Source organism: Simochromis diagramma, unplaced genomic scaffold (assembly GCF_900408965.1).
Source record: "Simochromis diagramma unplaced genomic scaffold, fSimDia1.1 OVJJ01000293.1, whole genome shotgun sequence".
Lineage (NCBI taxonomy): Eukaryota > Metazoa > Chordata > Actinopteri > Cichliformes > Cichlidae > Simochromis > Simochromis diagramma.
In genome coordinates, this window is record NW_024386801.1 from 18,572,300 (window position 1) to 18,578,845 (window position 6,546).

Below are 6,546 nucleotides of genomic sequence, written 5' to 3' on the forward strand. Positions count from 1 at the left end.
AGACTGCTGGATTTTTGCAGTTTTGTTAAAAGACTAAATCAGTTTGATTTGAGACATTTTGTCAAAATATTCGTGCAAGTTAAACATGACATATTTCATTGTAATATAAGTCCTTCACTGAAAAGCTGGCATCATTGATAACCTTAAAAAATATACATACATGTTAATGTGGATACATAAAATGTGTTGTGTTTAAAAGCCCTAGGTAGACAGTTCAGACTTGATTGCTCTGTCAGTATAGGTGTTGAGTAGGTGATGTTTCAGTGTATGACTCGTAATAATGAGAGCACTCATTAGCAGTTTCATGAGCATCTCCTGTGAGCTGAGCCACATTTGGTTTACTGAGCCATTTGCGTAACCGTGAAGAGGAGGGTGGAAACTGTCAACAGGAAAAGACGTGAAAGTGTCTGTTGGGGTTATGTTTCAGCAACCTGTGCCAGCACATCCTCTGAGCAGGCACGCCACAGACGATTGCCTGAGGTTACCACATCTAGGCTGTCTGATGTTGATAGTGTCTTTCTAAGAAAGAATACCTTTCACCCTTTGCTCCCATAGTATTTTTTTAAGTACCTCGATTCTGTTTTCAATTATTCGTCTGTAATTTCTCTGTAAATTAAATTTAAGGTTGCTTAATTAGTAGTCATCCACAGTCATGATTCAGTGAGGGTGGGGCATGTATACTTTAGTAATGCCCTGACCTTTTCTCTGTTTCCACCAGCGAAAAAAAGACTTAGCCCATGAAATACTGCTACACTTCCTTGATGGGCAGATCATTTTTCATAGACTGTAACCATCTCCAAGTTGTGGTTTCTAAACACACAGCCGTTCTGCTGACTGTTACTATAGGCCTACATTAATGTTCATATTTTGGGTCAAATGTTTAAACAAAAATGTAAACTCTATTATTATTTAATCTTTTTTTGGCTGCTTCTTTTAGAGGTTGCCACAGCAGATCTCTCCCTATCTCCAGCCTCCTTTTCTGACATACCAACCCTTCGCATGTCCTCCTTTACTACCTACATGAATCGTCTCAGTGGTCAACTCTTCAACTCAGCTCGGCCTTCTGTTTTTTCTTCTTTTTTTTTTGTCAGTTTGTGTCCAAACCACACATCATAACAAGTTTCGTTACCCCTTTGTAAACCTTTCCTTTCACTGTATCCTCCTGTCAAAAATCACCCCTGACACTCGTCTACACCCACCACATCCTGCCTGCACTCTCTTCCTCATGTCTTCACTTCACCACTTCATCCTCTTTGTAGCTGCCCTCACGTTTTCATTCACTAATCCTCTACACTTCATCATCTACTAACTGTCCTCCATCCGTCTTTCTCAGACTCCCATTTTCTACACTTATCGGTTCCTCAAAGTACTCCATCTTCCCAACACGGTAACTTCACTTGTTAGTGAATTTCAGTTTCTGTCCTTAAACTACTCTAGCCTTCTTGCACGTCCTTTTCAACTCGATCTCTCGACCCGGCCTTTTGTGTCCAGCCTCACGTTCAGTGCTGTGAAAAATCTATTTGCCTCACTTCCCGCTTTCTTTTTTCCCATATTTGTCACACTTACATGCTTCGGATCAAAGAACATCAAGGAAATGTTAATATTAGACAAAGATAACCTGGCAAGCCATCCAGGTCCTGAAGCAGCAAAGCAGACCCAAATCATCACACTACCACTACTATGCTTGACTCTTGGTTTGATGTTCTTTTTATCAAATGCTATTAATTATATGTCAATTGTAAACAGGACTCAAGCCTCCAAAAATGTCTTCATTTTTGATTTTGGCCAAGTTTTTTCATTGGATGCCCTTCCTGATGCAACACTGAGACATGAAAAATGGTCCTGTGCCATATGTTTCTACCCAGAGTTCTTTGCGCCCCAGCTCTTACTTTTCAAGGTCCTGTGTTACTATAGATGTTCTAAAAGTTCTACCATCCTGTGTTACCCAGCCTGAAAAACATAACCTGAAAAAGATGTCCTGCAGCTCTGTATTGGCATAGTGATGTGGGTTGACCCAAATAATAGGAGAGATGATGCATGATAAGTGAGCGTTAAACTGGAGGGGGACAGGATACTGGGGCATAAAACTTTGGTAACAAAAATAGACTTTGAAACAGGGCATGCTAATCTTTTTTTTTTTAAACAGCATGTTATAGTTTTGTTTTTTTGAATTATCTTATAAAAATGGCACTTTTATATCCACCCTTTCTTGCCTCCATAGACCAGCATAACTGTCATGTATTTGTATCAACACTCACATTTTCTATACCTGGAAAAAGAACATAATTTTCTCCTTGTCTTGCTCTTACAGCGGTATCACTATTGTTCTCGCCACCTACGTGGAACATTGACAGGTGAAAACAACACGTTTCAACACTTCTCTGGGGTAGACTGATTCTGGGAAACGTAGATCACTAAGTGTACAATGCAGCTGAAAGAAGTTCAGCATACCACATTTACACACGCTAAGTCCTGGAAAGCATGATGTGGTTTGTGACGATGAATCAGTTAATTTTTTTTTCTTTAATGAATCATAATTTGGAAAATCTGCAAAAAAGCAATGTTTCTGCAAGTGTTTGCAGAGTTAATTCCCCAGTTTTCTTGCATCTGCGGTTAAAGGTTTCTGCAAAAATCTAAAGAATACGCCTTGTGTAATCCAGAGCAAATTGACAAATGCAGTTCATCGAGTACAGTCAGATACTTCCTCTTTCACCTCTGTACTGAGAGACATGTCAAACAGAGCAAAGCGAGATGTGTGGTTACTGCAAGAATTCCGATATGACTCAGCAGTACTTTCCAGGAACCGAGCACCTGCCAATTCACAGATACACTTTTCATAGTGCTGTCAGCCCCCCCCTCCACACACACACACACACACAAATGCTCTGATCTTTACGAAAACCTTGTTACAAGACGTTTAAGGAGTGAAGCAGATTTGTGTTTCTTCTGCACATCTCTCTCTCTGTGCACGTCTGACAGTAATATCAGTGAGAGCAAACTTCATCTGTGTGCCACGTTAGTAAAAGAGTGTAAACTGCTCTTCAGGTCATTAAATCTCCTCAGTTAGCACGCATAGCACTAACATCATACAGCTTCATGCAGCACTGGGTTCACGGAGTTTGGCTAAGTGTGTTTGTGTGTTTGCGAAATCCATTTAGCACCCATTTTAGACTTGATGTATAAAGCCTGAAGTGTCATTAACCCGCATTACGTAAAACAACTTCAATCTTGTAGCGAACTGATTTTTTTTTTTCAACAACTGTAGAGAACCTCATCTTCCTCTCTAGCTTTTATTGATTTGAGTTGATTTTTATCAACTATTGAAATCTTCATTTGTCACAGGTTTACTGCGTCCTTTTTTTTCTTCCTTTTAGTCAGATTGACACTATGAGGGGGAAGGGCTAAAGGTTTACCAATCACATTTTCCCAAAGGATGATGTCAGCTGGTTTCACAGGAAGTCTATTGTTGTCCACTCCCTTTTCCCTTTGGTTTTCAAGTCAGACTTTCTCACGCTTCAATATTTAAGGTTTGCTTATTGTGGGGGGGAATAATCGTGCTTTTCAGTGTTCCTATATTTGATGGCCTACAGAAGCACGTTGACAAACACTGCCATCTTCCCTTCCTTCTCTATCTACCTATGTTGAGATAAGCCCGGCCTCTCACTTTGTTTTGCATCATTTTACCTTTGCGGTCTCATTAAAACACCCAAAGGTGTGAAATGATTGCCTTCAATAGCTTTGTGGTATATGCAATCTCCTGGCTGCGCTCGAAATAACCTCCCTGCTGAACTATATGAGCAGCCCATAATATTCCAAGGGAGACCTGTATTGTGTCTGTGGCTCATGTTACAGTGACTTTATCGTGCTCTTGGGTATTTTCTAATTCTTATGATGTCATGCATTTCCTGTAAACTCTACTAGATTATAATGTAGCAAGGAGGAAGCAAGAGTTGAGAGTTTGACTAATTAAACTGCTATAAGTGCAACCAACTATTATGGATGGGCCTGCTCATATTATTATTTGTGTCTTCCCACTTTATGTAATGCATTAATAATGCGAACTGCTGGTTTGGGGAGTGCAGCTGTGATGTAGACTCATAGCTGATGAAAAATGTGCACAAAGCTGCACACTATGAATGCAGATTACAGTGGCTGAAAATTACAATAACATTGTGCTTCAAATTGCATGTACCTTTAAGAAAGTTGCAATGCACAGCTTGACAACCTCAACAAACACCATGACATTGCTGTTAGTCCTACCTATGGCGCTTACTGGCTAATAGTGATTCTGGTGTTCATTGGATTAATTGTGTTTTTAACTGAGAAAAAGCTGTTTGAGGCCGCAGTGCCAGCTCAATGGCGGAAAGAATAAAAGGAATGTTAACCCTTCATTAATAGGATTTAAAGTTCTTGAATCAGGAATAAAGCTTGGGGTCCAACAAACAAATTAGCTGCAGCACTGTGCAAAACTCTTGAGCCACCCCTTATTTCTTTATAATTTGCAAGAAAAATGGGGAATAGGTGGAGCAGTTTATTGAATTATGTGCGAACATCCACAGAATATGAGGAATTTATAAGGTATATAAAGTAAGTACAATTCTAACACGCTTGAGGGTCAATATTTGGTATGGCCACCTTTATCCTCAACACAGCTTAAACTCTCTGAGGCAGCTTTCTTGTCATTTCTTTAAGGTCTTCAGGAATAGTTCTCCAGGCTCCTTGACGGACATTCAAAGCTCTTCTTTGGATATTGGCTGTCTGTTGTTCTGTTTTCTGTTAAGATGATCACACACTGCTTCAATAATGTTGTGGTCGAGGCTCTGGGGAGGCCAATCCATGACTGATGGCATTCCATTCTTTTGTGCATTTGTTTTTTAATATCCAGATATGTTTTTACAGTGTGTTTGGGATCGTTTTCATGTTGAAAAATGAAGCTGATGCCCATCATATGGTTTCCAGATGGCACTGCAATCTGACAGTACTGTTCTGAGTTTATAATTCTATCAGTTTTGACAAGATGTCCAACACCACTGGCTAAAATGCAGCATCAAACTAAGAGAGCGCCTCCACCGTGTTTCACAAATGTCTATAGAAATGGAAATAGAAAATGGATAGGTTTTTTTGTTTGTTTTGGGGGGGGGGGGGGGGGTGAACTATTTCTTCTTATGTCCTCTGGTACCTCAACTGGTATGGTTTTGCAACAGGATGCTTGTAACAAAGTGGCTTGAGAAGGAAATTAAAATTGATTCTTTGCTAAGTTGTCTGTTACATGTATGAACAGCATGACTGGACTGAAAATGAATGAGAAACCAGCCAATGTCCAAAGAAACACTTGGCAGCCTGGATAACTATTGCTCAATACTACTTAAAAAAAAATAACAACAACAACAAAAAAAAGAAAAGAAAATGTGCACCCTTGGAAGCAAAATATAAAGAAATGAGCAGTGCCTCCAGACTTTCAAATTATTGTTTTTTCTTACCATAGGAGAGAAGATGGGCTAACAAATCTCTACCTTGTACGCTAAAATATGCTAAGCTAACAATTTAATTGCACTAGCTCTTACATAAAATAGCCATCAGTTTTAGCTAACTCCTCACACTCAACAAGGTGTGTTACTAAGATTCTATTTTTTAGTTAACATGTTTAAAAATAGCCCTACATCCTCACCTGAAAATATAGCTAGCATGCAAAGATATATTTTCAGTCAGCTAGTGCCTTGCTGCTAGACGTTTACACCTTTTGCTTCTTTACCTACATTACCTTAGAAATATTAGAAAGTAAGTAAATACAGGGCCAGACTCGCTGATACCAAAACACATTTAACCTAAAAACGCAGCTTATTTACGGGTTGTGATTACTTTCCACGATATTTAGTTAATACAACAAAACACACATTCAACCTGTTCATGCATGTTCATAACTGTGACAGAGACAGGTCTCTGATGCACTTTGGGTAAACTTATGTGGTTTAAATGTACCATAGTGCATGTTTGAGGTTTATTTTTTTCCATTTCCAAAAGAATAATTTACCAGTGGGCTCCATACCCAACTTGGAGGATAGAAAAAGTAAAGCCAGCATTGCTATTGATACTATAAATATTTGGATTGATCCGCCCAACTCTAGTAAACATTAAATGTTCATTCAAACTTGCTAGAATTAGTAGTAGTAATATAAAAATAAAACGTTCCAGGTGCTTTAGGATAAATGCTGAAAAACTATAAATTTCACTTGAAATATAGCCTCCCTAGTCAAAACTACTCACTTAATTAGCTAAATTGAGATTAACAGAGTTCAAATTTTGTACTTACAGGAAACATATTATAATAATGCATATCACTGAACGCACTTTTCACGTGTTCTTTTTCAAGTAAAGCATCCTTTTATGTTTAACCGATGCTAAGAGTGACGTTTTTCCCCTGTTAGTTTTCTATTTTTATGAATGAAGGCGGAGGTCAGTGTGCTTTCGTCATGTTCTCGACTTATCCACTAGGGGGGGGCGCAGCAATACGCAGAGAGAAAAGCCTGCCGTCTCTCGCGGTGCTCA